Genomic DNA, 26,748 nt, shown 5'->3' with positions numbered 1-26,748 from the left:
TCCCGCTGCCTCAGCAGAGCCAAAGCAATCTCCAAAGACTGCTTTCACCCTGGCTCTGCCCTGTTTGACCTGATGCCCTCAGGGAGGCGCTACAGGCTCACAAGGACAAAGACAGACTGAAAAACAGTTTCTTCCCCAAAGCCATAACCACATTAAACTCTTGCATGCACTGATCCTCCTCGTGCAATCCTAACCATGTGCAATAACCCAATCACCCATGGACAATATACATTTCTGTGCAATATATTTATATCCTAGCCGCACCTTGCACTAGTGTCAATTGTATATATATTTTCCTTACATTGTTGAATTTTTCTTTATATCTTGTTTTTCATACATACTCTTGCACTATTTTTATCTCTTTTTTTTTGCACTATTTTTATTTTTATTCTATTTTATTGCACTGCAACTGGATGGCCCTAATCTCATTGTACCAATGTATAATGACAATAAAAGGCATTCTGATTCTGAAAAATTGTGAGCTAAAGGCTGCTCACCAACAGACAAACAGGGGCGAAAACATAACCTCCTCCAACTCTTTCATACCAACACACAGCTACAGAAGGGATTTTAAATTAATTTCACAGTGTCAGAAAAAGAAGTGAGTAATGTAGTGAATGTAGTCCGTGAGAGTGAGAGCATTAATACAGACATTGCGACATCAGAGAAATAAACTGTTATTATCTTCTTGTTCAAGCGTGATTACATTCTAAAACAAATAACCACATATGTAGCATTTTGTAGGTGAAGCAAAAGGTTTCATTTTTTTCCATCGGCCTCAACCATAGCTGCCCAATGTGGGGTCCATGGACCAGGTTTGGTTCAGAAAACTAACAGTGGTGTATTTACTATTTTGACACTTTAATTCAAATTAAGAATATAATTTTTTATATAAAATGTCAGCTTTCTTGCATTTAATTCGATGTATGTATTGCATGTATTAGTATTTAATTAGTATTTTTGGCCCATCGCCCTCCTTTCACTCCAATTCAATTCATGGCCCTTCAAAGGGAAGAATTTGTGCATCTCTGCTGTCATCGTAACTGGGGCTTTGAAGTTCCATATAGCTTCCATAAAGTTTCTTTCATTTCCAAATGCTAGGCCTGGTCGTCAAACAGCGCACAGCTATTTGTGTTAAATTATTTTAAAATAACGACAGCTGATCAGTGCTAAATTACCTTCATAATGCAAAGTGAATAGGAAGATTTCAATTCAATGTGCATACTTTAATTTGAAGTAATTTGCCCTAATACGTAATACAAATTAAAGTACTGGAAGTGATCAGAATTAATTGTCCATGCCTTTTTCTTTTAGTTTAATTCCAGAATTTAACAATTCCAGCTTTGCAAATCACAAAAAGTGTAAAATGTTTAATAATGTGCTAAAAAAAAGTCTATGTTTTTTACAACCCCATATCAGAAAAAAGTTGGGACGATAACAAAAATGCAAATAAAAAACATCCCACAATGATTTTTACATTTACATTTACTTTGACTTCAGTTGCCAGTACTTTTGTTGATATGCAACATATGAACATTACATTTTAAAAAGTACTTTTATTTTATTTATTTAGATTATATAGCACCAAAACACAACAAAATTACAGCAAGGTGCTTCACACAAGTAAGGTCTAACTTTACCAACCCCTAGAGCAAGCACACAGGCGACAGTGATAAGAAAAAAAAAAAAACTCCCTCTGATGATACTGAGGAAGAAACCTCAAGCAGACCAGACTTAAAGGGGTGACCCACTGCTTGGGCCATGCTAACGGTTACAAGATTTTGCAACATTTTACAAGAACACTTTTTACTTTAAATGAGGAATTACTGAAAGCATAGAAAAACAGAGAAATTAACCATGGATCCCAGAGGGTTAACCTTGTCCAGAAATGACATTGACTTCTCTTGGCTCAGACACATTTGTGTTGGACCATCACACAGTGAAAATGTGTATTGCAATGAAACAAATCAGTATTACACATATTTTTGGGAAAAAATGAATGCTGTGTGCTCCAGATAAAAGCCAAAAAGGACCATTCGGATTGTTATCTGCGACAAGTCAAAAAGCCAGAGTCTGTCAGGGTACTGGGTTGTCTCAGTGCCCTTTGGCAAAGGTAAATTACACTTCTGTGATGGGATCATTAACGCAGAAATGTACAATGAGACTTCAGAGCAACATATGCTCTAAAACACAAGAAAACATCTTTTCCAGGGATGTGCATGCAAAACCACATTCTGCACACATTACAAAAGCATAGCTGCAGAAGAAGATGGGGTGGATTCTGGACTGGCCTGGCTGCAATTCTGACCTGTCCCCAATAGAAAATGTGAGGAGAATTTTGAAATGACAACCCCATACCGTTACGCACCATAAGAGGTGTTTTGCAGGAACAATGGGACAAAACACCCGACGTGCTTTATCGGTTGATATCTGGACAGGAACGACATTATTACAAAGTGGAAAATGCTTTAGTGTCGCAACTTATTTGAGGTGTGTTACCGGCCTTAAATGCAGGAATGGATGAATATTAAATGAAATTAAGTTGACCGCACAAAACATGAAATAGCTTGGGTTTGTTTTTATTATTTTACAGCTGTATTATTATTATCAATATTATTATCAAGATATTATGACAAATATACAACTTGTTCATCCACTGATCTGCACTTGTAATCTCATCTTTAAGCAAAATGACAAAATGCCAAATACTCTTGATGTAAGCCTGGAGGCACGCGTAACGAAATTCAAACTATTAGGTAAAAAATTATGGTTGATAATGGGCTAATACAAGGCAGCTGCAGTAGGAGCATGTTTCATCCTGGACTCTTTGAAATCATTTTCACATTTCTCACTCTCCTGCCTGCACAAAGGCTATCCAGATCTACGATTCCCGTGCTAACATTTAAGGAATCTCCTCACTAGGGATCACAAATTTTGCTATCTGGGAGGAATACTGAGATGATTTAGTCACTGGTGCCAAAACAGTTTCACCCAGTTCCTTCAAAGATTCCAAAGTCTAAAATTTTTTGCCTTGTGCGCCACTACACAAGCAAGTTATTGTAATAAAATAACTAAAAAATAGTTGGATGGATTTTAACCAAACGTAGTGGAATATTAGTCAAAGGATAACGTCAAGCAAAGTTAATCCAACAAATACATTTACCATCATTTCCTCCCTACCAATGTGGCAGGAGATTAAATCAAATGCAAGCAATACCTTATTGTACACTCAATATCTCCATGACCAAGGTAGCTGGAGAGAAGATCTTAAGCTTATACCGATCAGCAAGTAGTTCCCCCTCATCTGGTCCAACTGTAGTTACAAAGCCTTTACAAAGTCATAAAATGACCTCACGGTCCAAACACTTTCAGAACACCAACTCATTGGGGTGGCCATCTTTCCCTTTTAAAATGATATGATGCATACTTAGATACATGAAGTACAATACCACTCAGAGGACGATACTTTTTGTTATCAAGCAGTTTGATTCTGTGGGATTCAATTCAGTGGGATACGATACAATCGTTGTTTAATGTGGACATTCATTTTCCATGATAAATGCAGCCCGGCCTCACGTTTTTGCGTGCCCCCGTGACGCCCGCTTTTCATGATATTTTTTTTATTTTGCTATTTATGAGCTTTCTCTTCTCTTAACTCTAACCATAACCACAGCATAAGTGTCTACCCTCCCCAAAGTTTAACTATGATCCCCCCAGACCACCTACCCTTTCACCCCACATTTTGTGACCCACGTTACGAAATTAATTTGTGCCCTTGTTACAAAAAGTACCCCATTTTCGTACCCCTATCACAAACCCATAGATTAATGTACTTTTCGTAACCCAGTCCCACTAACTGCCGTGATTTTTCATGAAAATCCAGGAACATTTTTTTTCTACTGTGCTGTAGCATGTTGGCACTGCCTGTACTTGCCTGCTGTTCACCACTAGGAGCAGCACCACATAAAGTAGCACAAAGTGGAGTATAGTAGAAATCTAGAAGAAGACATCAGCTGTTTTTAGCATACCATAGCTTTTCTGCTCCCAACCGGTTATAATGGTATTAACATATTGGGACCAAATACAAAATTCAAACATATACATTTTTGCCCATTATACCACCTCCAGCTATCGGACATGCTGATTTTGTTTTCATCATGGAGGCTAAATTAACATTCCTGTGACCAGTCTGGCGAGTGCCTCACAAGGATCTTTGAACTTTTATGAGAGCTTGAAGATGCAGAAACAGCAGCGAAACAGCAGCGTAACAGCTTATCCAATTTATAATGTTAACATCGAACCAGCAACTGGGTCATAATAAATTTCACCCCAGTCTCATGCATTTTTTTTTTTTTTTTTCATAATACCTTCACAAAATGTAGTAGATTTTTGTGACACAGTCACCCATTGCTGACTAACACCCCCGAACCCTAACGTGGGTTCATCATGAAATGTTTTGTGATGTTATCGCTAAAATCTACTACATTTCGTGATGGTGTCACAACCTAATAGATTAAATCACCTTTCGTGATGCCATCACGAACTGACGTGAGATTGCAGTGTATATTTTGATTGATTCAGGGGCGCCTGTATCGACATAGTCACATTTTTTTTTACTTTAAAATCAATTTCTACCTGATTCATATCGGTGAATTGTTATACCCCTAACACTTATATGTCAGTGTGCAGCGCTGGCAGGGTGTGCATCAGCCAGCTGATGCCTTTCATTTATCCTGAAATGAACCTATTTCTGTCATCTATTAATGAAGTATATGTTTAGGTATGAATGACTCTCCAGCAAGAGCAAAGTGAGTTCATCTACTGAGGCTGAACATATTATAAATTATCAGTGCAGCATATTGTCATGATCAGACGGCAACTACAAACTGAATCATTTTTGTACAGCAAAAGCAAATAAATAAATAAAAAGAAAATATAGCTTAAAAAGACAAGCCCTCTATAAATGGTAAAAGCAAATCAAAGTAAGCCAAAAGTGGACCATGTCGTCTGTCAGACACGATGCTGCTCACCGGAACTGTTTGTCGGTGGCACGAAAGTGCTTAAAAACAAGAATAGTTTCCAACCGATGCAAATGCCTGACATTGGGCATTTAAATCAGAGCTGTTACACCAGTTGGCACACAGGTAGGATTATAATGCACCACGGCTATAAACCCTGTGATTATCTTAAATGGTTAAACAGTGAAAGCTGCATTCATAACGTTTTGTTGTTTTTACCGTTGGCATGAAATCTCACCTTCGTGTCGCAGTTGCAACCTGACAGGTTCACAGTTTAGATGCGGTGTTGATTTTCAGCTGTTAATTGCAGAGCTGCTGAAAGGAGTGTGTATACAAAGTTTGCAGATTTAAGACAACTTGCTGGTGTCCATCCACCTGTCCAGAGTAAGAACATACATTTATTACACCTTACTACGGACATGATCCAGAATGTGAAGAGTGAATTTGAAGCTGTACGGCCTCTCAAATTTCACAAAACTAACAAGGTTTAGTTTCTAGCAAAATTCAGGCATTATAATGTAGGTTTATTTTTATAACATGTTTCAAAAATACAGCTCATTTTAATGAGGAGAACATAGTATTTATCTGAGGGGAATTCCACGGCGAATATTAGCTTTTCCTTCGTACAGACAAACTGCAGGAGGAAGCGCGTGTTTTGAGATTCCCTGTGACCTGACTCACTTGTTGGAGCGTGTTCCCAGGGTGTGCATGCTAACAAGATGTCTTGTAAATCACTTCAGAGGTGTTATCTATTTACAAAAACAGCTGTTTTAGATTTGGTTTATTTCTTGAACTTTTACAAAATATACGAGAAATATATTGGATTTATGTAGAAATAAGCTGTTTTGGAGCGTCTTCCGCCATCTTGGTTTATTTTGTTCAAGCGAGCAGCCAGCTGATGTCACGCTGCCTTTAATTTTTCTGACTGGCTATCGCTGTGTCCTTCCTAGCATCTCTCGCACAAATTAGGTGAAGCTCCCACTTGATCTGACGTCGCTACCAAATGTAGGTCATGTCATCTGCTCACTTCAATTTCTACCCATCCAGGGTCAAAATTCTAAATTGTTTCCAGGTGGTGTGAATGTTGATCATATTGGCAATATCATGCCGGTAGTAAGTCAAACCTGTTTCCGGTGCACACTGGCCTCCGCCAGGGCTGCCCTTTGTCACCGGTTCTGTTCATTACCTTTATGGACAGAATTTCTATGCGCAGCCAGGGTGTAGAGAGGGTCCGGTTTGGAAACCACAGAATCTCATCTCTGCTGTTTGCGGATCATGTGGTCCTGTTGGCTTCGTCAAACCAGGACCTTCAGCGTGCACTGGGGCGGTTTGCAGCCGAGTGTGAAGCGTCCGGGATGAAGATCAGCACCTCCAAATCCGAAGACATGGTTCTCAACGGGAAAAAGGTGCCTTGCTCTCTTCAGGTCGGTGGGGTGTCCTTGCCTCAGGTGGAAGAGTTTAAGTATCTCGGGGTCTTGTTCACGAGTGAGGGACGGATGGAGCGTGAGATCAATAGATGGATCGGTGCAGTGTCTGCAGTGACACGGTCACTGTATCGGACCATCGTGGTGAAGAGAGAGCTGAGCAGGGGGGCAAAGCTCTCGATTTACCAATCGATCTACGTTCCGACCCTCACCTATGGTCATGAGATTTGGCTCATGACCAAAAGAACGAGATCGCAGGGTGGCTGGGTGCTCCCTTAGAGATAGGGTGAGGAGCTCTGTCACTCGGGAGGAGCTCGCAGTTGAGCCGCTGCTCCTCTATGTCGAAAGGAGCCAGCTGAGGTGGCTCGGGCATCTTTTCCAGATGCCCCCTGGACGCCTCGCTGGAGAGGTGTTCCGGGCACGTCCCATCGGGAGGAGGCCCCGGGGAAGACCCAGATCATGCTGGAAGGACTAGGTCTCTCAGCTGGCTTGGGAACACCTCGGGGTTCCCCCAGAGGAGCTGGGGGAGGTGTGTGTGGATCGGGAGGTCTGGGCAGCTTTGCTTGAGCTGCTGCCCCTGTGACCCGACGTAGGATAAGCGGAAGAAAATGGGTGGATGGATGGATGGATGGATATTATGAATCCCCTATTTAAATGCTACAGAATAAAATTATAGTAGTGCCAAAGAAAATTATTTTTATGACTTAAATCTTAAAAAACCCAGAGGCCGTACACCTTTAATCGTGCTTGAACAAGTGCTCATCAATGCTTTCACACGACACTGCTATAATGGATGCATTTACATAACACTGCATTTTGCATACCCATATTCCATTCTGACCAATGTGTCACATTTAATGTTACAATATTTCAATATCTGTTAAGTCAAATTGAATGTCTACTTCATGTCAAATTTTCAGTGGGTCAAAGGATTATGTACAAGTGTATTGTTTTTCTAAACAGCATGGAAAATTTTGTAAAATTGATTTATTTAAAATGACAGAGACTAATTGGCATTATTGGTGATCCTCTGGCTTTACTTAAAAGCATGCCTCTTGAACCAATGCCTTACTTAGAGCAAGAGGAATTTTTTTTCTTTCTTTTTTTAAGGATTAAGATAAGGCATCTGGAGCAAAGTTTTGGATCTCCACAAATCAGGTTCCTCAGTAGGAGTCATCACTAAAAGACTCAAGGTACTACAAACAACTTTATAATCAATTTCATAAAAATAACAACATCTTAAGACAATTCAGACTTTACAACTTTGAGACAACATTCCCAAATTAACACCCAGGAATTTAAGATTTTCCCAGAGGTCCAACAGAACCTCAGGTACACAACCAATGAATTGAGAGAGTTGGAGGCATCAGATCCGTCTTCGCTCCCCATGCAGAATGCACTCGACGAGTATGCCGTCAGCCAAGTATGATTTCATTAATCCCAAATCAACGCTAAAAGTTGAGATAAAGGTTTGCAGTTGATGAACAGGCCAGTTCGAGCCTTTCTTTTACGTCAGTTTTGGTTTAATTTAGGCCTCCTTCCTCACTGATGTAAAGCCTGTATGAAGCAAAGCTTCTTGCATTTTTGAAAAATTGTTTTTAAAATTTGTACAGTTCTTGGCTCATAAGAAGGAGACAAATAGTAAAACAGGAAGCAGCAGGACCTGTTTGATTTGGACCTTCATTCTCCTGCAAAGTCATTGGCCGGTGGACACAGGGAGCATTGTGGGTAGTGTAGTTCAGGTTTACTTTGGACTTTACAGTGAGTCGTCTGCTCAACACAAAAACAAAACGGAGTCATTTTAACATTATTTTATTTCTTTGTGGCTGATTGTATAATTTAATGGCTAAAACTCTGTGGGGGAGAGGAGCTCTCATGGCGCAGCTGTGTACAGAGGTACATTCCGTCACCATTTAGACGTTTTGGATTTTTTTTTTTTTTAAAAGGAAGCTTTATGTGGATTATTTATTCAGATGAATCCCACTGAAACTAACAGGTATGAATTTGTATGTATTTTATTCTGCCAATCAATGCATTAATGGACGTATTTCGGTTGTTTAAGCCGCAGGGTTTAAAGTGTGTGAAAAAAACCAGCAGCTTTTAGTTCGTAAATGACGGTGTATCTAATACCGAGATAAACTGTGACTTCTAATACTGTGTTTTACTGCTTTTGAAAGATGATGACAGTGTTTGGGGTTTTAATTTTTAATTCATTCAGTTTTCATGCATTCTTATGCGTTTGTGATGCTTGAATTTACCCAGCAGTGAAAAGTGAAAGTTTTATCAGAAGCCGACAGTAATCTGATGTTGTTGCATCCGAATTAATACTAAATGTTATCGGTTATCTGTAATAAAGATACATTTTTTTTTAGCAGTTTATCGGTTTAGTGTTATAAAAGATAACTTTTCAGTTATTGGATTAATGGTTATCGAAGCTAACTTTTTGGTTTGCTATGCCCACCACTGCTTATAACCACACCGGCCCAGGACCATCACATCAAGCTTCTTACACCTGATCTTCACATGTACTTTTCAAGATCAAATCCACATTTTTAGCGTGAGCTTTTATTCTGACAAGCCCCCAGTGCAATAATCATGCAGCTTAATCAGCATCATGATCTGCCAGGTGGATGGATTAACTTTGTAAAGGTGAAGAGCTCATTAACACAGATTTAAACACACTTTTGAACAAAATTTGAGAGAAATAAACCTTTTTTGTGCATAAAAAAGTCAGATAATTTACTTCAAGTCAAGGAAAATGGAAGCAAAAATTAAAAACGTACTTTTAAATTGCTGGTGCGTATATTATTTTTAAATAACTACATTCTTACTGACTCATACCTACATACTGTTAGATAAAACAGAAGATTTGCAGTTGGGAAAAAGTGAGTGTGAAAAGTTTTTAGCTGTATGAAGACCTATACCTGCAGTTGCACTTGAACACCGTACATGCCAGCAGTGGAGCGCATGTGCGCTCTCAGAGACAGAGCGTCCTCTGCACAGACGATGCAAAAGACAATCCCATTTACAACTGCTTCACTTTCCGTGTACGGCTTCCTTCTAACGTGCTCATTAGTGTTCTTTTGCTGAGCTGCTTCTCTCCGGAGACTGTGGTTGGGAGAGAACTGCCTGTGTTTACTGCAGCACACATCAAAGAGGGCCGTACTACGTAAAGAGAAAGTCCTCCGAGAGCCCGCTGATTGCTTACCCATCATGCACCGCTGCCTTTTGACAGAGCCATATTGAAAGCACTATGCAGTACAGTGAGTATGGACAACACGGCGTCTCCGACAATGCCATCTGTCACAGCCGCTTTAAGTGATCGGAGCCTGTCGTGTTTTCTGAAGCGGCACTGTGACAGAAAGGAGGCGCATCCCTCTTTAAATTCCGTTTCAGCAGTGAGGATTAATAGTCGATTCTCGCCGTCTCATATTGTACACAAGAACAGATGCCCAGTGATCCCTTACTCAAATTTACCTTTTCCTTTCCACATTATGAAAAATATGACTGAGATAGACCGATGAAGAAATTACAGATTCAAGTAATTACATTTTTCTTTGTCTTGTGTGCGTGACAGATCTTTTCCCAAAAACTGCTATTATTGTTACTGTACCCGTGCACAGTAGTGTGTGCACGGGCAGATCCCACTTTGTGGCTTCGTTCATATTTTCACAGACAAAAAGAATAAAAATCCATGCCGAATGCTGTTTCTGAAACCTATATTCAGCAATACGTGACTCAGCTAGATGCATTTGTACCAAACCATGACTCAGCAAAGTGTAGGAAGGGTGTTCACTTTTTTAGCCACTGACATTTCAAATGTTGTCTGTTACTTGTCATCAGAATGTCACAGCATCACATTCAAGATTGTACAACACAAGTAAACAACAACAACAGGTTATAAAGTATGTTTGTACCAGACCATGACACAGCAAAGTGTAGCAAGGGTGTTCATTTTTTTAGCCAGACATTTCAAATTTTCAATTTTTTTTCAATTTCAATGTATTTTCATTTATATAGCGCCAAATCACAACAGAGTTGCCTCAAAGCGCTTCACACAGGTAAGGTCTAACCTTACCAACCCCCAGAGTAACAGTGGTAAGGAAAAACTGCCTCTGAGGAAGAAACCTCAAGCAGACCAGACTCAAAGGGGTGACCCTCTGCTTGGGCCATGCTACTGACACAAATTACAGAACATTTCACAGAACAATTCACGGATGAATATACAAGAAATGCTATTGGCACACAGGACAGGAGGGTCGCCAACACAAATACAACTCCCATCTCCGGATGGAGCAGCACCTTAAACAGAGAGAAAAAACAGAATCAGGCATCAGAAAGACAAAAAATACTGTATAATTTGCCAGCATTAAACAAGAAAAACAGAAGAAATACTAAGGTGATCGCCGGCCACTAGCCCTAAACTTCACTAAAAGACCCAGAATTTAGGTAAAGTTGCGGCCGCAGCCCGCTCCAATTACTAATAAATGAATTAAAAGAGTAAAAAGCGTAAAACAAAACTGTACCAGTATGCTAGCCATATGAAAGGGAAAATAAGTGCGTTTTAAGTCTGGACTTGAAAATCTCCACAGAATCTGACTGTTTTATTGACGCAGGGAGATCATTCCACAGAACAGGGGCATGATAAGAGAAAGCTCTGTGACCCGCAGACTTCTTATTCACCCTAGGGACACAAAGTGGTCCTGCACCCTGAGAACGTAAAGCCCAGGCCGGTAAGGTTTAATTAGGTCAGCTAGGTAGGGAGGTGCCAGTCCATGAATAATTTTATAGGTTAGTAGCAGAACCTTAAAATCTGATCTCAATGGGACAGGAAGCCAGTGAAGGGATGCCAAAATGGGTGTAATGTGTTTGTACTTTCTGCTTCATGTCAAAAGTCTGGCTGCAGCATTTTGAACCAATTGGAGACCCCTAATGCTAGACTGCGGTAAACCAGAAAATAGAACATTGCAGTAGTCCAATCTAGAAGAGATAAATGCATGGATCGGGGTCTCAGCATCAGCCATAGACAGGATGGGACGAATCTTCGCTATATTTCACAGGTGGAAGAAAGCAGTCCTAGTAATATTTCTAATGTGGAGGCCAAAGGACAATGAAGGGTCAAAAATTACCCCAAGGTTTCTCACTTTGTCAGTGTGATGTATGACACACGAGCCAAGGCTGAGCATTAACTGGTCAAATTGATGCTGATGTTTTACTGGACCAAGAACCATCATTTCAGTCTTATCAGAGTTTAAAAGTAGGATGTTTCTAGACATCCAACTTCTCACTGGTGCAAGGCAATCTTCTAAGGATTTTATGTGAACGAGATTACCAGCAGTTATCGGCATATATAACTGAGTATCATCTGCATAGCAGTGAAAGGTAATTCCAAAACGCTGCAATATGTGCTCAAGGGGTGCTATATAAAGAGAGAAAAGCAGGGGGCCTAAGACAGACCCCTGTGGAACCCCAAATTTCATGTCACTAAGGTTAGAGGTAGTGCTACTGTACAAAACACAGTGAGAACGACTGGTCAAGTATGACATCAGCCATGCAAGAGCACTCCCAGTAATCCCAAAATGATTTTCCAGTCTATCAAGTAGAATTATAGAATGCTGTATCAAATGCAGCACTGAGATCTAACAGCAACAGAACCGTAGTGGTGTCCAAATCCACTGTAAGCAGAAGATCATTCACCACTTTAGTGAGAGCCATCTCTGTGGAATGATATTTTCTAAAAGCAGACTGCAGTGGCTCAAGGAGATTATTCTCAGTAAGATAGTCTACGAGCTGCCGTGACACTACTTTTTCCAGAATTTTAGAGAAAAATGATAGATTTGATATTGGCCGATAGTTTGTCAATACACTAGGGTCAAGATTAGGTTTTTTAATTAATGGTTTAATCACTGCAGATTTGAAAAATTTAGGAACAGATCCAGAAGTTAAAGAAAGTTTAATAATTTCCAGCATAGTCGGACCAAGAGTGGGCCACAGGTCCTTAAACAGTTTTTTTGGTATAGGATCAAATAAACAGGTTGTGCTTTTTGTTGACATTACAAGTTTTGTCAGCATGCCTAGTGAGATACTATCAAATTCTGTAAATCTAGGTAATACCTCAGTAGTGGCGCCCACCTCAATAGCAGGGTGTAGTGGCTGGGTTACGGCATGCTGGAGTATGTTTAACCTGATGTCTTCTATTTTCTTTCCAAAGTAATCCAGGAAATCTTGTGCTGTAAAAGGAGAGCGAACTACAGGTGGTTGTCCGTGCATAAGTGTTGCCACCATGTCGAACAAGAACTTTGAGTTATGCTTGTTTTGTTGTGTGGGCCGCTGAAGAGGAGGTACTGCTGGCCCACCACCACTAGAGGGCGCCCTGCCTGGAGTGCGGGCTCCAGGCACCGGAGGGCGCTGCCGCCTTACAGGAGCAGCCAGGATGACAGCTGTCACCCATCACCGGAGACAGCTGATCCCAATCACTACGGAGGTATATCAGCAGGACGGCATCTCCACCTCATTTGCCGAGATATCGTTTCTACCAGAGAGGTAACGTATCAAAGCAAATAGAGTGCATCTTTTGGATTGAGCTAGTTTTTTTTGGATTACTGTTCCAACGAGAGGTGGAGGTACCTTTCCTGCTGTTCGGAGTCCTGGGTGCATACGCGCCCCCATCTAACTGTTCTTTGCTCCTCGCCAGCAGTACCAGGTCCGACACGCGGAGGCAGTGGCCACCTGGGAGTTCGGGACTTGGCGGCTCCAGTATTCCCGGGGTCCTGTGGCGGAGGAAGCCGTGTGGTTCCGGTCTTACCTTGGAGAGGCGTCTCCTATCTTCGAGCCTGCCCACACGACACTTTTGTGAATTGACTGTTGTCCATTGCTGTGATTGGTTGTATTCGTTGTGCACATTCACAACAGTAAAGCGTTGTTATTTTGACTTACTCCATTGTCCGTTCATTTGCGCCCCCTGTTGTGGGTCCGTGTTCCTACACTTTCCCAACAGGATATCTCGGCCAGCGTCATGGATCCCGAGGGGCGTCAACCGGCTGTTGAACGGCCAATGGAAGAACAGGACGCGCAGGCGTCCGCGGGAGGGGTAATCGGTGAGTTGCAGCGGATCCTCACCGCTTTCACGACTCGGTTGTATTTCATGACCGAGCAGAACGTCCTCCTGAACCGCAGGGTGGAGGCTCTCGCCGCGCAGGTGGAAGCGCGCCCTCCGGGCACCGCTGCGGCTCTCCGGGCACCGCTGCGGCTCTCCCTCCCGTAGATCCTGTGCGTAACGTTGACGTTCCACTGGTTGTTCAACGACCTCTCCCTCCTTCCCCGGAAGCATACATAAGCCCTCCAGAGCCGTACGGAGGCTGTGTGGAGACGTGCGCGGATTTTCTGATGCAGTGTTCGCTCGTCTTCGCACAGCGTCCCGTTATGTACGCGACCGATGCTAGTAAAGTAGCTTATGTCATAAACCTGCTTCGCAGTGAGGCACGCGCTTGGGCTACAGCGCTCTGGGAGCAGAATTCACAGCTCCTTCTGACATACGATGGGTTTGTGAGGGGGCTCAGAACCGTGTTCGATCACCCTAATAGAGGAGAACCGCTTCAACCGTGCTACTGTCAATGAGACAGGGGCGCCGGAGCGCAGCTGTTTATGCAGTCGACTTCCGCATCGTGGCTGCGAGATCCGGCTGGAATAACGCTGCCCTCCGCGCCGCCTTTGTAAACGGACTGTCTTTGGTTCTCAAGGAGCACCTGGTGGCTAAGGACGAACCGCGGGATTTAGACGGGCTTATTGATCTTGTCATACGGTTGGACAACCGGTTAGAAGAACGTCGGCGGGAATGAGACGAAGGGCGTGGCCAGGCACGCGCCGTCCCTCTCCCTTCCGGTTCCGACCGCGCTCCGCCTTCCCCACGCTCCACGGCCCCTGCGCTCCGTGGGGCCACAGCTCCCCCTACTGACGAAGCTATGGACACGAGTAGGGCAACATTTAGGGCACCAGCTGCACAGAGGAGACGGGCCCATGGAGCTTGTTTTGTTTGTGGTGCACTAGAGCACCATGTGAGAGACTGCCCCGAGCGGTTACAACACCAACGCCCGCCCCTAGAGACTGGGCTAGGGGTGGGCCGAGACATTCACGTGGGACACACCCACATTGCTACACGACTCCCAGTCACGATCCTGTATGAGGATTTAACCCTGAAGGCCCCAGCACTGGTGGACACGGGCTCTGAGGGGAATCTGTTGGACTGCAGATGGGCCAGGGAGATAGGGCTCCCTCTGGTGGCGCTTACCTCGCCTGTGCAGGTTCGAGCACTAGATGGCTCCCTGCTCCCTCTGATCACACATAAGACACCACCTGTAACGCTGGTGGTGTCAGGAAACCACCGGGAGGTGATCGAGTTTTTTGTGACTCAGGCCACTTCCCGTGTGGTTTTAGGCTTTCCCTGGATGTTGAAGCACAATCCCCGGATTGATTGGCCGTCTGGGGTAGTGGTTCAGTGGAGCGAGACCTGCCATCGGGTGTGTCTAGGTTCCTCGGTTCCTCCCGGCTCCCAAGCTAAGGAGGAGGTCAGAGTCCCGCCCAATCTGGGGACGGTGCCGGTGGAGTACCACGACCTTGTCGACGTGTTCAGCAAGGATCTGGCGCTCACACTCCCCCCCCACCGTCCGTACGATTGTGCCATCGATTTGGTTCCAGGCAGTGGGTTCCCGTCCAGTAGACTGTACAACCTCTCACGGCCTGAGCGCGAATCAATGGAGACCTACATCCGGGACTCGTTAGCTGCCGGGTTGATCCGAAATTCCACCTCCCCGATGGGCGCAGGTTTCTTTTTCGTGGGTAAAAAAGATGGCGGACTTCGTCCATGCATCGATTATAGGGGGCTGAACGAAATCACGGTTCGCAACCGATACCCGTTACCCCTGTTGGATTCGGTGTTCATGCCCCTGCATGGAGCCAAGATTTTTACCAAGCTTGATCTTAGAAACGCGTATCATCTGGTTCGGATCCGGAAGGGAGACGAGTGGAAGACGGCATTCAACACCCTCTTAGGTCACTTTGAGTACCTGGTCATGCCGTTCGGCCTCACAAACGTCCCCGCGACGTTCCAAGCCTTGGTTAACGACGTATTGCGGGACTTCCTGCACCGGTTCGTCTTCGTATATCTAGACGATATACTCATCTTTTCTCCGGATCCTGAGACTCATGTCCGGCATGTACGTCAGGTCCTGCAGCGGTTGTTAGAGAACCGGCTGTTTGTGAAGGGCGAGAAGTGTGAGTTCCACCGCACTTCTTTGTCCTTCCTGGGGTTCATCATCTCCTCCAACTCCGTCGCTCCTGATCCGGCCAAGGTTGCGGCGGTGAGAGACTGGCCCCAACCAACAAGCCGTAGGAAGTTGCAACAGTTCCTAGGCTTTGCTAATTTCTACAGGAGGTTCATTAAGGGCTACAGTCAGGTAGTTAGCCCCCTGACAGCCCTGACCTCACCAAAAGTTCCCTTCACCTGGTCGGATCGGTGCGATGCCGCGTTTAAGGAGTTGAAACGGCGCTTCTCGTCTGCACCCGTTCTGGTGCAGCCCGATCCTAGTCGCCAGTTAGTGGTTGAAGTGGACGCCTCGGACTCAGGGATAGGAGCCGTGCTGTCCCAGAGCGGGAAGACCGATAAGGTCCTTCACCCGTGTGCCTATTTTTCCCGCAGGTTGACCCCAGCCGAACGGAACTATGACGTCGGCAATCGAGAGCTCCTTGCGGTGAAAGAGGCTCTTGAGGAGTGGAGACATCTGTTGGAGGGAACGTCCGTGCCATTCACGGTTTTCACTGACCACCGGAACCTGGAGTATATCAGGACCGCCAAGCGACTGAACCCCAGGCAAGCCCGCTGGTCACTGTTCTTCGGCCGTTTTGACTTCCGGATCACCTACCGTCCCGGGACCAAAAACCAAAGACCGGATGCCTTGTCCCGGGTACACGAAGATGAGGTCAAAACGGAGCCGTCGGATCCCCCGGAACCCATCATCCCGGAGTCCGCTATCGTGGCCGCCCTCACCTGGGACGTGGAGAAAACCGTCCGGGAGGCCCTGACACGAGACCCGGACCCCGGAACCGGACCGAAGAACAAACTCTACGTCCCACCAGAAGCCAGGGCTGCAGTTCTGGACTTCTGTCACGGTTCTAAACTCTCCTGTCACCCTGGGGTGCGAAGAACCGTGGCAGTCGTCCAGCAGCGCTTCTGGTGGGCGTCCCTGGAGGCCGACGTCCGGGGTTACATCCAGGCCTGTACCACCTGTGCCAGGGGCAAGGCGGATCACCGTAAGACACCGGGATTGCTACAGCCGCTGCCCGTGCCTCATCGCCCCTGGTCCCACATCGGCCTGGATTTTGTCACGGGTCTCCCGCCGTCCCAGGGAAACACCGTCGTCCTCACGATAGTGGACCGATTCTCCAAGGCGGCCCACATCGTGGCCCTCCCGAAGCTCCCAACGGCCCAGGAGACAGCGGACCTCCTAGTCCACCACGTCGTCCGTCTGCATGGGATACCATCAGACATCGTCTCCGATCGCGGTCCCCAGTTCTCCTCGCAGGTTTGGAGGAGCTTTTGCCGGGAACTGGGGGCCACGGTCAGTCTCTCATCCGGGTACCACCCCCAGACCAACGGACAAGCAGAACGGGCAAACCAGGAGATGGAGCAAACCTTGCGCTGTGTGACAGCCGCGCACCCGACGGCCTGGAGTACCCACCTGGCCTGGATCGAGTACGCGCACAACAGTCAAGTGTCGTCCGCCACCGGCCTCTCCCCCTTTGAGGTGTGTTTGGGGTATCAACCCCCGTTGTTTCCGGTGGTTGAGGGGGAGGTCGGTGTGCCCTCGGTCCAGGCCCACCTACGGAAGTGCCGTCGGGTGTGGCGTGCCGCCCGTTCTGCTTTGTTGAAGGCCCGGACGAGGGCGAAGAACCATGCAGCCCGGCGGCGGGCCCCGGCTCCCACGTATCGTCCAGGGCAGGAGGTCTGGTTGTCCACCAAAGACATTCCCCTTCAAGTGGACTCCCCGAAACTGCAAGAACGATACATCGGCCCTACAAAATACTCAAGGTCATCAATCCCGCCGCAGTGAGGCTCCGGCTTCCGGCCTCACTGCGGATTCACCCAGTATTCCATGTGTCAAGGATTAAACCCCATCACAACCTCACCCCTCTGCACTCCGGGTCCGGCGCCACCTCCTGCCCGGACCATCGACGGAGAGCCGGCTTGGACCGTGCGCCGGCTCCTCGACGGCCGACGAATGGGCCGGGTTTTCAGTATCTGGTGGACTGGGAGGGGTACGGCCCCGAAGAACGCTCCTGTGTGAAGAAGGGCTTCATCCTGGACCCGGCCCTCCTGGCCGACTTCTACCGTCGCCACCTTGACAAACCCGGTCGTGCGCCAGGAGGCGCCCGTTGAGGGGGGGGTCCTGTTGTGTGGGCCGCTGAAGAGGAGGTACTGCTGGCCCACCACCACTAGAGGGCGCCCTGCCTGGAGTGCGGGCTCCAGGCACCGGAGGGCGCTGCCGCCTTACAGGAGCAGCCAGGATGACAGCTGTCACCCATCACCGGAGACAGCTGATCCCAATCACTACGGAGGTATATCAGCAGGACGGCATCTCCACCTCATTTGCCGAGATATCGTTTCTACCAGAGAGGTAACGTATCAAAGCAAATAGAGTGCATCTTTTGGATTGAGCTAGTTTTTTTTGGATTACTGTTCCAACGAGAGGTGGAGGTACCTTTCCTGCTGTTCGGAGTCCTGGGTGCATACGCGCCCCCATCTAACTGTTCTTTGCTCCTCGCCAGCAGTACCAGGTCCGACACGCGGAGGCAGTGGCCACCTGGGAGTTCGGGACTTGGCGGCTCCAGTATTCCCGGGGTCCTGTGGCGGAGGAAGCCGTGTGGTTCCGGTCTTACCTGGGAGAGGCGTCTCCTATCTTCGAGCCTGCCCACATGACACTTTTGTGAATTGACTGTTGTCCATTGCTGTGATTGGTTGTATTCGTTGTGCACATTCACAACAGTAAAGCGTTGTTATTTTGACTTACTCCATTGTCCGTTCATTTGCGCCCCCTGTTGTGGGTCCGTGTTCCTACACTTTCCCAACATGTTTTTGCTGATCAAATCAGCAAAACCTCCGCTTTGGTCCACTTTGTAGCCAATAATGCATGCTTATAGTCTAAGATAGCATCACACCATGCAAGGTGAAATACTTCTAATTTTGAATGACACCATTTCCGTTCTAGACCTCTTGCTTTATGCTTGAGGTCACGCAGATAATCATTGAACCAAGGTGACTATGATTTGGGGAGTGCGGTTTAAACACAGGTGGTGCAATCATGTCGAGTGTAGTTTTGAGCACTGAGTTTAAACTATCCACAAGTCTGTCTACTGACTGGGTATTTGTCAAATGTGAAGCTAAGACATCAGCAGTCTAGCTTCGAGTTCAGTCTTAGTTGAGGAGTTGATGCATCGCCGTAATGATATATAAGGTTGTTGTTCCACTAAAAAACGGCAGTGAAACTGTAAACTTAATAATCAGTGGTGAGCAGACACCACTGATGTAAGAGGCATGATGTCAATATTTGTGACAGCAATACCATGTGCGAGAACCAGATCCAGGGTATTCCACTAATGTGCGTCGAATCCCAAATGCATTGCCGAAATCCTAATGCATCCATAATTTCCATAAATGATTTGCAGAGGGGATCAGAAGGCTTATTTATATGAATGTTAAAGTCCCAATGATCAGAATGTTATCTACACTAGTTGACAAGTTAGAGATGAATGCACCAAATTCATCTAAGAATTCAGAATATGGGCCAGGAGGCTATATACAGTGACAAAGTAATACGACTGATTTCTATTCTTCTGACCTTGGCAATGTGTATATCCTGAGCAGAGTGGGAGAATCATTTTTAGTCACTGACATTTAAAATGTTCTCTGTTACTTGTCATCAGAATGTCATAGCATCGCACTCAAGATAGTACAAACACAAGTAAACAACAACAACAAAAACAGGTTATAAAGTATGTTTGTACCAGACCATGACTCAGCAAGGTGTAGCAAGGGTGCTCATTTTTTAGTCACTGACATTTCAAATGTTCTGTTACTTGTCATTAGAATGTCACAGCATCACATTCAAAATTGTACAACACAAGTAAAAAACAACAACAAAAACAGGTTATAAAGTATGTTTGTACCAGACCATGACTCAGCAAAGTGTAGCAAGCGTGTTCATTTTTTTAGCCAAAGACATTTCAAATGTTCTCTGTTACTTGTCATCAGAATGTCACAGCATCGCACTCAAGATTGTACAACACAAGTAAACAACAACAACAAAAAAAGGTTTTAAAGTATGTTTGTACCAGACCATGACTCATCAAGGTGTAGCAAGGGTGTTCATTTTTATCCACTGACATTTCAAATGTTCTCTGTTACTTGCACTGCATTCAAGATTGAGCAACACAAGTTAAAAAAAACAAACAGGTTATAAAGTATGTTTTGTCTGTGGTGTATCTTGTGGTAAAATATGAACCAAAATGCAGTAAATGGCATCTAAATATTCAGACACCCCCCTAATCATTTGAAAAATCTGTGCCCCCTTTGAGAAAATTCTGGATCTGTGTATGTGTAAGGATTGTTTTTGGTCCTGTGTGCTTGTCCATGTGTGAGCAAAATAACTTGAGATGTTTTGAACCAATTTGGGCCAAACTTGGTGTTATGATTGAGGGTCAGCTAAGCAGAATTTGTTCTGATTTTGAGAAAAATCTGTTTAAATTTAAGGTCAAAAGCCAAGGTCAAATTTTAGAACAAGTGGGACATATTCCAGGAGACTGTCACATCCGTTATCCCTTTCAATGCTACTGCTGTAATCTAACCATCCCAGAAACATCTTATTCTTAATAGGGTGAAGAAATAATGGACAAACCATAATTCTCTGGTATGGCTAGATCCCAGCAGGGTCACTAAAAGTGGTAACAGGTGTGACAGTCTCATGGAATTGCCCACATTTAGAATGCATGCTCCAAAGAACATCTTAAAGATACTTCCCATCATTAAATGCCAATATGAATCCATAGATCGCATAGTTGGTCACATGGCCTTTGACCTTGGGTGACCTTGAAAGCTAAAACTCAAGGTGGTGACTGTTTAACTCAAACATTGTGGAGCCAACATGGATTCGACGTGGTTGGTGGGTTGTGTGCTGTGTTGCCAAAGTAACTTTGAAAAGTTACTATATTAGTTACTTTTTTAACTGTAACTGTATAAAGCAACTGTAAAATGGAACAGTATAAGGTAAACAGCAAAGTAACTTTACAAAGTTACTTTGGCAACACTGGTTGCATGTCATTTTAAGATGAAGTGGTTTCAATTTAGACCGAGTGGATCAAATGTCAAGACCACGCAGAGCCGTATGTTATGGCATCACTGAATCTTGAAGACTTAATTTGCATGACTCTGTGCCGACCGTAAGTCGCGGGTGTTACACTCTCCGAGCGCGCCTTCGTGTTTATTCACTGAAATCACATTTGGCCACTTGGTGTTGTATGGCTGGGGGGCCTGGCTGCCTTTTTGTTTCTGTCTTTTGTTTTTCCTTCCAGGTGGCTTGCATTTGGGACTGAGTGGCTGTGTTGCGGAGGTTATCAGGACCTCACCCTGATCACCTGCGGCTCGTCAGGACTCACAGCTGAGGTGCATCTATATGGATTGGAACATGGTGGCATTTAAGACTGGAGTATACAGTGTTTATTTGCCAGAGACTCGACCTTGTGACCAGACGGGTGAGATCGTCGTCTCGGGAGCCATCTCATCATCAGTGGATGCAGAGAACATCCAGGGTTTGATGCACGGTCTGTGAAAGAGGAGGGGGTGAGGTCTCACGCTCGTCAGCACACTTCCTGAGGTACGTTAGATTTTGTGACTAACATTTATACAGTCAGTAAATGTGGTGTCCCTCACACCTTTATTATATTGAGCTGTATGTTAGTCATGTATCGGCTTCCACTGCAGTGGAGTTTTGTGAACTGGATGTTCCATGCCTGCAGGTTGGGAAGCTGATTAGTAATCAAGCCAGGAAGTGTTTGCTGTTTGTACACCTTTAAGTGTTCTCTCTGTGTTAGAGTGAGGACTCACATAATGGTTCCTTCTTTCACAGACTCGGTTTGTTGCGGCCACCTGGGGGGTGTCGGCGGGGTCCTTGAGTCCGAACAGCTTCTGGCTCTGGACCGTTAGCGCTGCTGGGAGCGCACCACGCCAGACCGCACCTTCTGTTATTTTGTATCACTGTTATGTATTAAATTCAGTTATCCTTTGTACCGTGCTCTGCTTATTTCATACTGGGTCCTTCAAACGCTGGTCGGTTCTCCGAGCTGCGTCCGACACATAACACTTGGCCCCACATCTGTTTCCCCATCTAATCTTTGGAGATGTTAAGATAAATCTCATTTTCACTCCGGAGCATTCCTCACTGCTTCAAACCAAACCAACTGGTGTCAATCACAGACACCATTTCTGCTGGGTGAGCATCAGGTGGCAATTCCAGCTGGGAATTGAATCAGCGAACATCTGCACAGAAGGTCAACGTTCTAATCACTGATCTACAGTGACATCATTTGGGAGAGTAAAAAATAAACTAATGAGATAAATAAATAGATAGATAAATACACAAACATCTGAGACTGAAAATATCAGCTTTTGATATATTTAAAAAAATCCAAGAATTCTAATGTGGTATTTCTTAAGGTTAAATATGACAAATATTTGCAATTATATTTCAGATGCAATTATATTTCAGCTTAGATTTCGTGGCGGCTCCCTGTACCTTAAAGGCTCAGTGTCTTTTAAGATCATCTTTTAAGATGAAAATCTCAAAGGATGCTGTGACGTTAACTGTAGCACCTTTGCAGTCAACCAATCGTAGTACATCAGTACATGTGAGTCAGCGAGCGCAGAGCAAACAGTAAGGGTTTTAGCTCGATAGTGGAGCAACAGGTTAATAAAAAACTAATTTCTAGAGCCGCCTTATTTCTTGCTCCACTTTCACTACTGGTGTAGATCCAACGGTACCGTCCTGTTCACACCACGTGCACATGTCGGTGACAATTATACTCAATTTATGAGATGACATTGATGTCAATTTATGCAATAAGTGTTATCACAGAGAAAAAAAAAATCAAAATTCCTTTAAAAATGAGAATACATAAATGCACTGAATAAAAACCAGGCATACGTACTTTAAAAACAAAAAAAAACTGATGTGGAGAAACTCTGCAGTGATGTTCGGAAGCAAGCATCACATGAAGCAAGTGAGAACTCTGTCCTCTAATAGGGTGATATTTTCCAAAGGCATTCATTTTATATCTTGACTCCAGAGTTGTTATCGGGTGACAAAAACAGTGTTTTCAGATTTAGAAGATTAGATTTAGATTTAGTTTATTTCTCGCTAGCTTTTACATAACATATGACAACCATGCATATAAACACAAAGAACAAACGACAACAAAAATCCTGTCATAAATCCCACATTAATTGACAATCTAATCGTCACAGAGCAACATGCCTGCTGTCAGTGTGTATAAATACTGACGTGCATATGGTCCACAAACGCACACAAACATACATCTACATACATATGTGTCCGATGTGGCCATGAAGACCGGGGACCTTTCGAGAACGCCTGTCTGTGACATGACACTGACAAAGAGGCCTGACCCGCAGGATGGCTGGTTAAAGGTGACAGTTGCCGCCTGTAAGCGGGGTTAAAGAGCACACAACCTTGGTTGCCATGACAGCTTGTGACAGCTGTTTGTTGGGACGTTTGTCACAGCTCACGTAGTTCTGCTATCCTGTCCTTCACTGCACGACCGGCGATGGTGACTCCAAGGTATCCTTCACCACACGTTTCGTGCTGTCCAACATTTTGAAAAGACTGGTAACGTGTCCTGGCTTTCACCTCCTGGGGATGGAGGTGATTATGGGATGGATTGCGTTTGTGTGTTTGTGTCTTTGTTTCCTCATGTGCAATGTGTATGAATTTTAACGGAATTTTAACGCCAGACCTTTAAGGGCACTGCGGGACAAAACTGTTCTATACCTCAAACACAGGAGAAGAAGTTTCCCTTACTTTTCTGGTTAGCAAATGGCTCACCATTTTTGTGGTCAATGGACAAAATTCACACTGTTCTCAAACTTTAATACGAATAAGCACGGCCGTGACTGAGTGAGGCTTTAGTTCAGGAATTAAGTTTGATCAGTGAATTTTAACAAGTAGGCCAGTGTATTTACTAATTTAGCAAGTGCCACAGTATAATCCAAATCCTGATGGCATTTCACATTCAACTGTTAGATCAACTTTTCCAAGTGGGATTGATTGGAAGCCTATGCGTTTCAGTATGTAGTCAATCTGAGATTTTTAAAACATGAAAACTGGTAGAGTGGTAGGAATTACAACAAATTGTGATATTTACGAAAGACTTTCAATTCAGTTTATTTATACAGTGCCAACTCGCAACAAAGGTCACCCTAAGGTGCCCACTTGAGCCATGTTTAAATCTTGCCTACCCCGGAGCAAACACATTGGTGACAGCGGGAAGAAGAAACTCCCTCAGATGTATTTTTGACTATCGGAAGAAACCTCAAGCAGACCAGAGTCAGGGGGGCGGCCATCTGCTTTGGTCAAATGAACAAAAAGAAACAACAGAAAGTTGCAGTTGCATCAATGCCAGATTTTGCCAGACTGATATTATTGCACTGCAAAGTTCTAACTCTAACCCAAATGTCTGCTTTGGAAAGGTCAAGCTCATTGGAGTCAATGTAGATTTTTTTTTCTCAACTCTTCACTTCGATGCCCACCCAAATTGGCACACATATGGAGGTTGGTTCTGAATTATTCAACAAAAAACAAATTTGCTAAAGTTCAACCATTGTGGAAACTGTCATGTCTATTTGTCAGTTTATGGACCTGCTCCTCCTAGGTTGTTTTACTGATTTCTCTCAGACTTGGTGTGCCAATGAAGGTTGACGATAGAATTGCCCTTTAACACTTAATTTTGGCAAAGGTCTAGGAATTAGACTTTCAACCCAAGAAAGGAGTGTGTATACAAAGTTTGCAGATTTAAGACAACTTGCTGGTGTCCATCCACCTGTCCAGAGTAAGAACATACATTTATTACACCTTACTACGGACATGATCCAGAATGTGAAGAGTGAATTTGAAGCTGTACGGCCTCTCAAATTTCACAAAACTAACAAGGTTTAGTTTCTAGCAAAATTCAGGCATTATAATGTAGGTTTATTTTTATAACATGTTTCAAAAATACAGCTCATTTTAATGAGGAGAACATAGTATTTATCTGAGGGGAATTCCACGGCGAATATTAGCTTTTCCTTCGTACAGACAAACTGCAGGAGGAAGCGCGTGTTTTGAGATTCCCTGTGACCTGACTCACTTGTTGGAGCGTGTTCCCAGGGTGTGCATGCTAACAAGATGTCTTGTAAATCACTTCAGAGGTGTTATCTATTTACAAAAACAGCTGTTTTAGATTTGGTTTATTTCTTGAACTTTTACAAAATATCGAGAAATATATTGGATTTATGTAGAAATAAGCTGTTTTGGAGCGTCTTCCGCCATCTTGGTTTATTTTGTTCAAGCGAGCAGCCAGCTGATGTCACGCTGCCTTTAATTTTTCTGACTGGCTATCGCTGTGTCCTTCCTAGCATCTCTCGCACAAATTAGGTGAAGCTCCCACTTGATCTGACGTCGCTACCAAATGTAGGTCATGTCATCTGCTCACTTCAATTTCTACCCATCCAGGGTCAAAATTCTAAATTGTTTCCAGGTGGTGTGAATGTTGATCATATTGGCAATATCATGCCGGTAGTAAGTCAAACCTGTTTCCGGTGCACACTGGCCTCCGCCAGGGCTGCCCTTTGTCACCGGTTCTGTTCATTACCTTTATGGACAGAATTTCTATGCGCAGCCAGGGTGTAGAGAGGGTCCGGTTTGGAAACCACAGAATCTCATCTCTGCTGTTTGCGGATCATGTGGTCCTGTTGGCTTCGTCAAACCAGGACCTTCAGCGTGCACTGGGGCGGTTTGCAGCCGAGTGTGAAGCGTCCGGGATGAAGATCAGCACCTCCAAATCCGAAGACATGGTTCTCAACGGGAAAAAGGTGCCTTGCTCTCTTCAGGTCGGTGGGGTGTCCTTGCCTCAGGTGGAAGAGTTTAAGTATCTCGGGGTCTTGTTCACGAGTGAGGGACGGATGGAGCGTGAGATCAATAGATGGATCGGTGCAGTGTCTGCAGTGACACGGTCACTGTATCGGACCATCGTGGTGAAGAGAGAGCTGAGCAGGGGGGCAAAGCTCTCGATTTACCAATCGATCTACGTTCCGACCCTCACCTATGGTCATGAGATTTGGCTCATGACCAAAAGAACGAGATCGCAGGGTGGCTGGGTGCTCCCTTAGAGATAGGGTGAGGAGCTCTGTCACTCGGGAGGAGCTCGAGTTGAGCCGCTGCTCCTCTATGTCGAAAGGAGCCAGCTGAGGTGGCTCGGGCATCTTTTCCAGATGCCCCCTGGACGCCTCGCTGGAGAGGTGTTCCGGGCACGTCCCATCGGGAGGAGGCCCCGGGGAAGACCCAGATCATGCTGGAAGGACTAGGTCTCTCAGCTGGCTTGGGAACACCTCGGGGTTCCCCCAGAGGAGCTGGGGGAGGTGTGTGTGGATCGGGAGGTCTGGGCAGCTTTGCTTGAGCTGCTGCCCCTGTGACCCGACGTAGGATAAGCGGAAGAAAATGGGTGGATGGATGGATGGATGGATATTATGAATCCCCTATTTAAATGCTACAGAATAAAATTATAGTAGTGCCAAAGAAAATTATTTTTATGACTTAAATCTTAAAAAACCCAGAGGCCGTACACCTTTAATCGTGCTTGAACAAGTGCTCATCAATGCTTTCACACGACACTGCTATAATGGATGCATTTACATAACACTGCATTTTGCATACCCATATTCCATTCTGACCAATGTGTCACATTTAATGTTACAATATTTCAATATCTGTTAAGTCAAATTGAATGTCTACTTCATGTCAAATTTTCAGTGGGTCAAAGGATTATGTACAAGTGTATTGTTTTTCTAAACAGCATGGAAAATTTTGTAAAATTGATTTATTTAAAATGACAGAGACTAATTGGCATTATTGGTGATCCTCTGGCTTTACTTAAAAGCATGCCTCTTGAACCAATGCCTTACTTAGAGCAAGAGGAATTTTTTTTCTTTC

General features: G+C 44.6%; 1 protein-coding gene and 2 long non-coding RNA genes across 3 annotated transcripts in view; 1 reads left to right on the top strand and 2 right to left on the bottom strand.

Moving 5' to 3' along the window:
- nrg3b (neuregulin 3b) overlaps positions 1-26,748 on the bottom strand; it is a 613,393-nt gene that overhangs the window by 301,349 nt on the left and 285,296 nt on the right.
- LOC117530194 lies at positions 1,694-10,377 on the bottom strand. The gene is made up of 3 exons (XR_004566221.1): positions 10,365-10,377; positions 5,650-5,652; positions 1,694-1,802 (listed from the first exon to the last, which is right to left on the bottom strand). It is a non-coding gene; the product is annotated as an uncharacterized LOC117530194 (long non-coding RNA).
- Positions 7,100-19,274, top strand: LOC117530199. The gene is made up of 3 exons (XR_004566226.1): positions 7,100-7,185; positions 16,070-16,074; positions 19,264-19,274. It is a non-coding gene; the product is annotated as an uncharacterized LOC117530199 (long non-coding RNA).

This window comes from Thalassophryne amazonica, chromosome 18 (genome assembly GCF_902500255.1).
Source record: "Thalassophryne amazonica chromosome 18, fThaAma1.1, whole genome shotgun sequence".
Classification (NCBI taxonomy): Eukaryota; Metazoa; Chordata; class Actinopteri; order Batrachoidiformes; family Batrachoididae; genus Thalassophryne; species Thalassophryne amazonica.
Note: the sequence above shows the minus strand (reverse complement) of the source record. Positions and strands in the feature narration are given on the sequence as shown.